General features: G+C 36.0%; 1 long non-coding RNA gene across 1 annotated transcript; it reads left to right on the forward strand.

Moving 5' to 3' along the window:
- Positions 1-996: 996 nt before the first annotated feature.
- On the forward strand, positions 997-2,049 carry LOC117333709. Its single transcript, XR_004533988.1, has 2 exons — positions 997-1,460; positions 1,710-2,049. It is a non-coding gene; the product is annotated as an uncharacterized LOC117333709 (long non-coding RNA).
- Positions 2,050-12,370: the final 10,321 nt, after the last annotated feature.

The following is a 12,370-nucleotide window of genomic DNA, read 5'->3' on the forward strand; positions in this document are numbered from 1 at the left end:
TAATTTAAACATAAAAAACTGAATCCCCAATCCGCTGCTGGCAGCGGGTTCGTTATTCGGTATCCCCAATCCCATATAATAAGAAAAATACTTATATGTAACTGAATCTCTAATCCACGGCTGAACCAGATTTGTTATTTGAATCCAATCGTCAAAACGTCAATAAAAAGAAACATCATTTAAACATAAAAAACTGAATCCCCAATCCGCTGCTGGCAGCGGGTTCGTTATTCGATATCCCCAATCCCATATAATAAGAAAAATACTTATATGTAACTGAATCTCTAATCCACGGCTGAACCGGATTTGTTATTTGAATCCAATCGTCAAAACGTCAATAAAAAGAAACATCATTTAAACATAAAAAACTGAATCCCCAATCCGCTGCTGGCAGCGGATTCGTTATTCGTATCCCCAATCCGCTGCTGAACTCCATTTCACGTCCGATCAGCTTTTCAAACTCTATTCGATATTTTACCAATTTCTATTTTGAAAAATGGTCTTTGTCTTAAAACAATCTTTCTCAAACCAAATCGTTTCAAAAGATATATTCAATATAATCATTGTTTCTTCAAACATACGATGTCGGGATTAATCAATTTATAAAAAAAAATGCAAGATCAGCGTGGGTATAGTGTATCTCGCTATTCAAACAAAAATATTTGCGATAATTTAAAGGTAAACTGCCTTAATAGTTTTTTTATTGGTTGAAATGACCCCCTTTGTGCCAAAATTTGTGTAATGTCATTAACAGCCACAATAAGTACATGTAGACAAATCCGGTCAAACAAACGCTCATGTTGTTAGCTATAAAAACTTGTGAGAATAGCGGTATGGCTATCTTTTTTCCTTTTTTTTTGAACATCAGTGTGACTTACAATTAGAACTTTACAGGAGAAACTGTTTGCATCTACAGCAAATTCTTGATAATTTTCATAAAATACATGTTCAGACAATGTCAAAAAGTTATGCTGTACTCTGCAAAATAACTGCCAGATATCCAGTACTATGGAGTGGTAAGGTATAGTGTCCTATACAGTGATCAGGGAATACACCTGTACTGTAGAGGGTATCTGAGTTCACTGAATAGAAAGTGCTGAGCCAGGGTCACTGAGGCGTAACCAAATCATGCAATACAGGTAAGTGCTACCTGTGTGTGCGGCCATATCAACCCCAGACCTGGATATGGAAGGTTCACTGATGTCAGAGGCTGTGTGCCAGGAGGGAAATGCATAAGCTGCGTGCTTGGTAATGAGATGTTACCAGGGCTGTGTGCCCAAAGTTATCATCCAAGTTAGAGATAGTTGAAGCCACTACATGTAAGCTGTGTGCTAGTTTGGGCAAAACTTTGCTACTTGGAGAAGCTGTGTGCTATGTCCACCTCAATGGAGTGTGGGAGTCCTGGAATGAAAGAGGAGAGTGAGCTGTGTGTTCAGACGTGCTAAAGAGAGACGCCAAAAGTAAGTACATATTTATGTAAATAATGGAAGGTTGGTAAAAATGTTCAGCATGCAAAATATATGGTGTGATATTATAGGTCATTGTTGTAGAATAATTTCCTAACAGAATGTAAAGATATAGGAAATAGAAAGAAAAGTAATAGGAGATAGTGAGAAAGAGAATTAATAAATGGCATTGCAAGTACAATACAAGTTTAATACAAAAATATAAACCCATGAACTTAGAACATTGACTCTGTAACCTTGTAGGTGACCTTGGGACAGGGAGCCTGTAATATCTATGTGCCAGACCCATAGTAGGAGCAGCAGAATCCCTGTATATTGATGTGAGACCAGAAGGGAAATATTTGTGCTGGACTAGTACAGTACCTAAGGAGGGTATATATTATCTATTCCTATATTGATAGTGATTAAGTAAACGACATCGGAGTGAAAGGAACTTTGGGAACCAACCACAGTGATGAACTGTACATATATTTGGTGTCCGGAGAGACAATGGGTTTCAGAGACGGGTTTTGTTTTTGTGTTGCACATTATTAATTCCTATGATTTTGTAAATATGTTCATGTGAATACATATGTTACTTTGATTGTCGTTGTCTCATCTGTTTGCAAATAATTAGGCTAAGCCTATACCCACAATTCTTGACATCTGGTGGCAGCGGTGGGATTCGAACCCACGCCTCAATGGCAATTATTTTGCAGAGTACAACATAACGTTTTGACAGACAAGTAATTTAGTATATTGCATGACTGCTTTTTGCCTGTATAGATATTTATTCGTTCCATATAATCCATATATATATATATATACATAGATGATCTTTAACTATTGACTGTTTACCGAGATTCTTGTCACTAGGCGAAACAAACAAAAATCCCCATCATATTCATATGCTGGAATTTCAAGTTTATTTTAGAATACCCAGTGCAGGTATAAACTAAAAGAAATTATAGGAAATCAATGCACCTTTGGGTAGATTTTGTCAAATAAAACTTTGTTTAAACCTTGAAACAAACCAGGAACACGTTTAAAGACATTTTCTACGTCAGCGTCAACCCCTGGCCCTGTCAGCATCACAACAAAAGCCTAAGGTATCCCATCATTTAGGAAACCCCAGGTAAGGTTACTAATATTGTGTATAAAGCCAAACTCATTAGGTCCCTTTTCTTGGATGCTAAATCCATAGGAGACATTTGTATATTTGGAAACGAAGGGGTTAAGAAAGGAGTTGTGACATTATAGCCTAGGAATCAGAGAGGGTCCCGATCGGGGGAATATGGCAATAAAACATACAGATAAATATTATTGCATAATAACTTAATTATTTCAACGCAAACCAAAGTTTTTTTCCGGTAAGTATGGTAGCTAGAATATGAGCACAAACGAGATATTTCCAGAGAAAACACTGTTTTCTTTTTTGGTTAAAGTATTGGTATAGTATAGTATAGTTTATTCAACTTGAAGCCTTACGGCTCATACGTATAACATAGAAGCATCAACATACACATATATACAATACGTAACTAATTGTAATAGAGGATGAACAAAACAGTAGGCGTAACTGGTGAAAAACATCCGCAAACATTGATTTTAACAACAAAAGCACAATTTGTCAGAGTAGTCAGGGGGTGGACAAAACAATAAACATAACTGGAGACGAGTACCTTAAGGCATTAATAAAAAGTAAATAATACAGTTTATAAGAGTAGATAGATAGTAGTTACCAAACAATAGGTATATCTAATATAAGTATCCAGGATTTTTCAAATGAAAATATATACTTTATGAGAATAATTAGATGATGAACAAACAATATATATAAATAGATATAAATAGAGATAAGTAACTAACATCGTTAATACAACACTAAATACAAAGTGTACATAATTCAGATGAATAGTTAGGGTGTGAACAAAAATAGGTACACCTGGAGATAAACACGTACAATACGATATTGGTATCTTCATATTCTGGCGGTACTGAGTTGACCTTTTTGTTCCCTTGAATCACGGTGATCATTTGTTTGTTATCTGTATGCGTGTTACATCGAATAGCTATATAACGGTGTCGAGTAATCTCTACAACTAGTTGCTTGTCAACTCAAGCATTGTATAGCCGCGTTTTAGCTATTGACGAATGGTTAGTAAAAAATCCTATGAAACCTGCAGAATTTCACAATCTTCCGACTGTTTGCTGTAACTGGTGCATATCCTTATAGGCGAATCACTGAACCATACATCACTTGAAGGGAATGCCCTTAGCCGCAGATAAAATGCATCATATTTTCCGTTTTTTGGTCTGAAAATGTGAGAAAGCAACACTAAGCTGAGATTCGATTCTTTAATAGCTTCTCTCTATTAGTACACACAATTTTATCAATGTATCACATTTTCAGCATGAGAAATGATTTACGCAAAACATGAGGGCATATCAATTTGCTGCTATATAAATGCAAGACTGTCAGCTATAAATTTCAAGTAAATTCTTAGCTCAAACTGACATTATTTAGGTGTTGACAGGGCCCCAAGATAAACCTTGCCGTCATTCTAGTTTTCCCCTTTTTGGCTAATTGGTCAAAATGTTTAATGCTCCTAACAGCACGCAATGCATAGTTTATTCCCGGTAAATAAAGGACAGTATCAACTAATGTCTGGGGGTGTCGATACCTAATTTCCACTTTTTTTTTACGTTCAATCTCTTTATTTTCACTGATTACCTCTTAATGACGACCTGGGTTGCAAAAAAAAAAAAAAAAAAAAAAACGTAACCCCACAAATTCTTTATCATCTAAAATATAGATAAAACATGCATTCCTTCTTAATGATATTGAATATTTATGATTAATTCATATAGGTTTGTTTGGCCGATATACCTTGCCCGCTTGAGTTTTGACCTCTGTCACAAATTAACGTGACTGTTCATCACTTGATTAATTTTCATTGTGTGGAATATCAAGTCCAGAACAAAATAGAAGCGAAACGTTTAAATACTATAGCCATGCGGTTGGGTCAAATATGTAACAAATCATTATTTAACTGTTCTTGGACCTGATCCAGTTATCATAGATTCGAAACGCTATCCTTTAAATTTGGAGACACTATTCATTTCAGTTCTTCGCACTATTTGAAAGCACGGGCCAAGTGAAACGGTAGATAACTCAAGTAGGTTCATGTGTAAACAGATCTCAGGTTGAACACCACCGTCCCACCAACCACCATAAAAAGAGCTCAAGATACATTGGTTTACATAGCTAATTTTCATACTGACAATAAATACCTTATAAGGTGTTTCATTCTTAACCAGACCATTGCAAAAGTGTAGGGAGGTGGGAGGCGTTAAGACCATGGGCTGCGGAAGAATATTGATCTTTTCGATGCTTTATATTGACGGCATCCTCCATGTTAATCTAGGTCACATTTGGGTTTATTCATATTCTCACAACCGATAACTAAGGGCGTAACAACTCTTATAATACGATGGCAACAGCTGTACCATTCTTATGCAACATATATATCTATTTCTATATTAACAAGAAATATAATATAAAAGCATGAATGGATGTTAAATGTCTGCATTTGTAAGCGCTTGTGTGGCCATGACCTGACTTGGTACGTATGATTTCTTCAAAAAATTGTCTGTGCAGACAAAGTGATACATTTTACATTATTACAGGCAAAGCACATGAAGATAAACATTAGAAATATATGTCATTTAGATTTACTGGACATCAATACTAACTTACTGGTCATTGGATCGTATTTCCTTTGCAGATTTTATTGGTCCAGTGTAATTATTTCTTCTATAGTTTTTCCTTTTTTTCTTTTTTCTTTCGAAATACAGTTTTGAAAATGAAAGAAAGAAAAGACATCAATACTTCACTTACCTGCTTATTTCTATATGAAAAATAAAACTATTTGACAAAACATGGAAAACTGGTACAGTATTTAAATGCTTATATGTAGTTATAAAGGTTGAACATTTTTTTTTTTTTTTTTTTTTTACATTTTGAAGAAAGAATACTGTACATGTTCACTGAGATAAATTATTCATTTGATCTGACGAACTGATGTTAAACGATACTCACAAATTCAAGGTTGCAATCTATTAGCCAGTGTTCCTTGACCGCGGTCGTTAATCTGATTGGTGACTGAGTAATAACTCTCCAGGGGAAACAGGACCCAGACCTTTCCCATCTTCTGCAGTGATTGGGACGTAAGAATAGGCCTAATCCTATATGTGACATCGCTCACCATTTTGTTTAGGATTTGGAAATTGATTCGAGCAACAATGAAATAGACGAAAGGGAGGAATTAATTTAATGTTGATAGTTTGCATAGATTCCACGCGGAACATTTAGTACTGCCCTGTGGTTCGTGTCGATTTCTATTAGAAATGAGAAAGAGGTCGGCTGTATCATTTGATCACTAGATTCCACTGCCGATTGTTCCGTATTCCCATGTGTGACATCGACGCACATTTTCAGCTCAGTGCTGTTTGTGAAAGTGATCCAAACATCAGACACAGGCAATGATTTCCCTAATTCATTGCCAGTCCCCCAGTACCAATGTCTGCAAAAGATTGGTATCAAAGTGTTTACCATAGAGTTTTATGGTCATAACAAATGTACATGTAAAAATTAGATGAATGTAAAGTACCAGATCCACTGTGATAGAAGCTGTGTTATCAGCACCATGTTACGGAGATATCTTAATACAGTAAATGTAATTAACGGTGACATGCTCATTGTCACGCTATCGCGTGATGGATGTGGATGACCTCTTTTTTCACACTCGAGGTCACCTGTAAACCAATTTTTGAAATGAAAGGCCATATGTTTTAATTAAAATAGTTAGGATGTGTAGTAAACTTAATTAAATTTTACAAAAATTACAAAACAGTTAGATAAACTTATATATATATAAATCACTCTTGGGTTGGCAGTATTCGTGGGGTCTCTATACGGGAGGAATCCGGAATACCTGTAGAAAGCTCATTTAATCGGGCAGTTGGCCACAAATGTTTCCCCTCAGCGTTAGATATTTGGCAATAAATCTTCCGCGGAATATATCTTCAATGGCAAAATCTTTAACAGTTAATATGGGTCCCGATAAATCTCCACGGCATATCTTCAATGGCACGCCAATCATGCATGGCTTTTTCTTATTCCGTGCAAGTGTTATCCTTATTTCTTAGAAAACAAATCTTGAACGGAGGCGGGGGTCTCATATGGCTTACCATACTGTGTTCACGTCCGATCGGAAAATGGATCTCTGGATGCCTAAATGAAAGGCAAAAGTGTTACCACTGTGTCACTGGACCACCAAGGAACTAGAGTTAACCTCGAACTCTCGATCTGAGGGCCATAATTTATTTAGGAGATAAGATATGTTTGTTTTTCATTACATTTATTGTCTTCAGGTGTTATAAACATAGATCTACATGCCGAGGTACTTTGTATCATGCAAAAGGGGTGGTTTTAAAATCCAACTGTCAACGGCTAATGTGCAGGAATTCGCATTCGTCAACTCTCCACCTAATCGGCAAAGGTTAATTCTGTATGCACATATATAATTCAACAATCACAGATTACTTAAACAATTATACATGGTATATAATTCAGGATTTATAGCGCCTCTATACCTTTTAAATATTTGAAATACTATCAAGGATAAACATTGGTATTATTATTTTATTCAAGTCAACGTAATTCACAAACCTCATTGTCTTTGCAAGTCATTATCTCAGTCAGTTAAACGAGTCGAGTATGAAGCTCAGTGATTGAGTGTTCAAAACATATGATGTAGCAATGTTCGACTTCAGCTGCTGACGATCGCTGACTACGATACCGTGGTCGATATCGGCATACTCTAGCATATACCGGATATATTTGTCTGTCAAAAAGTGTTGCAGCGTGTACACATTTAAAAATTATATTTTTAGTTCTCTGGGGCTATTTATAGCCCCAAGAACTATAGCCAGCGGTCGAAAAATTTGCTGTTTGCACCTCGTAAACAGATTTTTAGCCTAACTGTGTATTCATGGCTGTATATTGTGATGCCAGATAATAGGAATTGTGAAGTTGTTGAGTTGATTACAGTTAAACTATTATATATCAACTGGAATTCTTTTAATTTAAGAAAATTAAATTTTTAATGTCTATTTTTAGTAACAAAGCACATGTATACCAGTGTATGTACATGTATATATATCGCAGCAACACCATGTAAGCTATGGCTCCTACTAGGCCCCTGTACACATGTATACATGGTCTTACTATTTCTCCCTTATCAACCACAATAAGGATAGTACGCATTGCGCAAGCTCAAATAGGCTCGTTTTGACTCTTTTTCTTTGCTATCTGATTCTTTTCTATACAAGTAGTAAATATGAACGTATTTTGAATAATTTTAATTCCCTCAAATATAAACATGCAGATACTCGAAATGTCCAATATAACTATAGTTTATAACGTACAAATATTGACAACATTAACATTCGGACGACGACAGCTATAGAAATAAAAATAATCGTAAATGGTCATCGGAAACACATTTTATATTGTAATGTATGATACTGTGATACATCATAATAACCTTTTAGCAATTGTTCAAAACAGATAATTCGTTGGTGATCAATTATTGATTTTCTTCAGTTATCGATTTTTGATTGATGATAAAATTCAATCGGTTATTCGGTTACAGATTGATTGATGGTCGGTCGGTTGATTGTTGATTTACGGTTGCCGTCTGAGCGGAAAGTTTGAAATTTTAGCTGAGAAAGTCGTAAGAGCTGCACTGTATACTATCGTTTACAGTTGAGATGTTGGTTCTGACAAACAAATTACAATTACCAAATGCAAGAAAATTGACAACAATAAACAGAATAATAATACCATGCCCAGAGAACTACGTGGCTCTTGGCCTCCTGTTTATTTAACGCGATAGCTGCAAAAGTATGGGGCTCCTTCGATAATAGTATACAGTTTGTGCTATCAGATGCTAGCAACGTGGCTTAAATCCAGAAACGGAAGTCACAGTTGTATTTGTAGTTTTTGAATCACTTAAAGGCCAAGAACGACCTAGTTTAATATCCCACCGGACAGCAATTAAAGAGGGGGAGGAGGGAGGCGGGGCTTATCTGTAGCCTGGGTTGCTAGGCTGTTACTCACCCACCACATGGTCTAGAGCCGAGATGTAAACAAATCCAAATATCACTATACAAATAACTGTGAAGTCACTTTTATGCGTATTGATTTGTCAATTAATGTTCTCAATTATATGTATATACACTAATACATATCACTTGGCTAGTTCGTATAAAGTTAATAGTTGAACAATGCACCCACAAACCGTCTCCAAATGTTAGTTCTATAGTGATACACGGGTTCTGTATATACTTTTTTCCCCCTAGATGATCTCCATGCATTGGGTACACGTGGGTGAGAAATTGAGGTGTATTTCCGATCCACATTGTCATTCCAGTGTAGAACAGCCAAATTGGACCTCACTAAGTACTGATCATCACTGAAGCATATCCTCTTATCTTGAAAAATGTTCATCACATTGTTAAAACTTTCTACATAGAAAGTATCACGAACTAAAATATAATCCTGTGGGTACTTGTACAGAACCGATTTTTTTATTACACCAAACAACAATTTTGTTGCAACATCATCGATGACTTGTCTGGAGGGTTCATAATTAGTGTCTGTTTTACACCTGCTGGTACGATGACATGCTGAGTGGTCATTTTGGTAATGTTTTAAAGACTTCTCTTCAACTCTGCAGGGTCACCTTCACTATGTTTTAGACACCAATGGACATGGGTAGTAACAGGTTCTATTTTGTCCTGCAGAAGAGGGGACCATGTTTTCCCTTTTTTGTAAGCTGGGCCAGTTGATACTGCTTTTAATTCCCTTTTTAATGCCTTGAGTGCATGCCACGGGTCATTTTGGTTTGTAACACCGGCATCTTTGACAAGTTTGTTGATGGATAAATTTCTGTCGTGGGCATGAATATTTATTGTGACATCCTTTTCTGTCATTTTCTCATACAGTATCTGGGTTCCAATTTTTTCATGTCTTTGAGATACTATATCGTCCTTTGTTGTCACATGAATATGGTTCAAAACTTTGTGAGTTTTGTACCCTATTGCCACCACACTTGAATCCTTTGCGTTTTTACGCCAGCCTTGCCTTGCATCAGTCATGATTTCAATCCCTTGATCTCGGTCTTCATAGCTGAAGCACTCTTCATCCAATGCATGACTGACACTTTCTTCATATTCTGAACAGACATGGTCCTTGTAACTGCTGAAATATTTCCTTTTCTTTTCCTGTGTTATTTGACCAAGACCGGCTCCCTCTTTAAATCTTTTGTATTGAACTGGCAACATCCCACTGCATTCAATACCATGAAAGATTCTATAATTTACCAGAAATTCGTTGTCAGGTAAATACGGAGAAGATGACCAAAGTATAGAATGGTGTTTGTCTTTGGTACAGGAAAGTCGAATGGAAGCTGCATGACCTTTAAGAGTTACTTTTTTGTGTACTAGTTGTCCCTCACAAATTTTGGAATGGTTCCCGGCTACTTCACAAAGTTTTGCCACAGAAGATTCTGCTGTCACAAATATTTTTTCATCAACATCCTTCTTCTCTGCCTGTTTATAGCTACACAAGTTTGGCATTTCACGGTTTTTTCCTTCCTTCTCATTGAAATATTTGTCCAGTAAGCTTTCTAATATAGCACAGTTATTAACTGGATGACCCAGCTGTCTAAAGAGGCTATCTCTCACTTTTTGTAATTTTTCTAAAATTCTGATCTTCACATTTTCATCCCCAGGTATTTCTATCCTGAAATTTGGGGGCTTTTTTCTTCCTCTTTCCATTCTAACACTTTTATTTGTATGTCCAATACTACAATGACTATGGAGTATAATATGATGCATAAGTAAATTGGTATTCCCCAGGAATTTTCTACAGCATTCCATCATCTAACATAATCTTGACCACATGAGGATCTGTTGGGGTTGCATTTTAATAGTATTTCATTTGTCATGATACTATTAGAAAACATGTAATGTGAAACTGAAACATTTTCTAAGCCTAATAAAAATATATCTTTAAAATCCATTTTAAAATCAAAGGCCTAAAATGATATTAATTTTGTTTTATTTCCCCATGCATTGCCCCTTCAAGTCAATGGAATCTTGATAAATTGCGCAATTCCACTCTCTGCCCAGAGGGCAATATGACTCTCCCACAGGTTCATGTTACTCTCTTACCCCCCACCCCAATACCACATACCCCCACCCATCATCTGATTTTAGCCAGCATGGCCGCGAAGGACACACATACACTTACCTTGGTTGTGAATGTGGACCAAAGAAATGCTATAAGGCAACTGTTTCAAGAGCAAAATTGGGAATACTCAGAAGAAATTAATCAGGACAGCACAGTGATAAGTAATAGTATAGAAAGTTCAGGATTTTCTATTCCCCAGGATGACGAGTTGGATGAATGTCGGTATTGTTTATGTAGACCTTGTATTACAAATGAGAAAAACAAACAGCAATGGTGGGAATTAACAGCAAATCCAAAACACAAGGAAAATAATGTTCGCAGGAAAGAAATTTACAAACGATTTTGGACAATGTTATATCACAGAGGAGCCTGGGGAGATCCCCGATATCAGGAAAAGAAGAGGCAGGCATTGGGGATTAATGCAAGGGAAGGGGAACCTGTGTGGCATAGGCGGGATATAATGCCAGATTGTTATCAAACTGGTCAGATTCTGGTTTCCAAATCCTGATGATATGGAATATTTGGGTCATTGTTGGGAGTAAGTTATCTTTTACTTGTGTACAAGGGAAGTGCCATGTCTTGTTATATATCACTCTGCTAATTGGATTAAAGTAAATTCCTGTATGTGTGCATATGGGATCTTATTTCTGGACCTTGCCGCCAAAATGTTGATAAGGTAGGAAAATGTGTTTACTCAGCATGCGTAGCTAGGGCCTTAGCAACAACACAACTTCCGGTAATTACATCCGGTAGGCAAACTGGCAAATTCAAATTTGATTGACAGTTTGCAAATTGAATCAGAAAAACAAATTTAATCAGAAAACAAACAAATTAGATTTTTTTGCATAACATGGTATACATATTCAGATTCCTCACAAAAAAAATATGTTACCATAACAAAATCTATGTCAGATAAGTTTTTGTTAAACATGATTTTGAGGAAATTCTCTCTCTGAAGTGAAGGCTGCCAAAAATTTGTATAACCCTCCATTTTCCCAAGTTGTCTCCCTTTTATACCCCGTCCCCGGCCTTTAATTACTGAATTTTATAAGATTCGGTCAATATCTATTTTTTAACCAACCACATACTTCCAATCCATTACTATGGCAACCATGCTATTTGAAATAGTTGTATTTGTTTTAGGCATCCTTAAAAATATTTAGTACTAATTTTCAGCAAAATTAGGCAAAACCTAAAGGAGTAGAGCCACGAAAGGGGGTAAATGGCCCTGTTATGGAGCCCAGTTTGGAAAAAATATATGCTTCCAATATACAACCGTAAAATATAAATTGAAGTGTTTAATTTTTATTATAAATATAGTTTAGGTAGAAAATATTGATAAAATATACCACAATAGACAACTAAACTCACGATAATACGCCAAATTGATGACATTTTGAATGTTTAGACAAGAAAAATCGATATTTGATAGTGGCCACATGTCTCGACCAGCCTATACTTTTCAAAGCAAAAATTATTGTTGAATCATGACTGAATGAACGTAAAATTATTTTGGTCGAAGCCTGTGGTCACTTCGAAATATACCTTTTTTTTTTGCATAAAAATACATCGTTTTATTTTCAGAGCTGACGTGATGCACCAC

This window comes from Pecten maximus, chromosome 8 (genome assembly GCF_902652985.1).
Source record: "Pecten maximus chromosome 8, xPecMax1.1, whole genome shotgun sequence".
In the NCBI taxonomy this organism is placed as follows: Eukaryota; Metazoa; Mollusca; class Bivalvia; order Pectinida; family Pectinidae; genus Pecten; species Pecten maximus.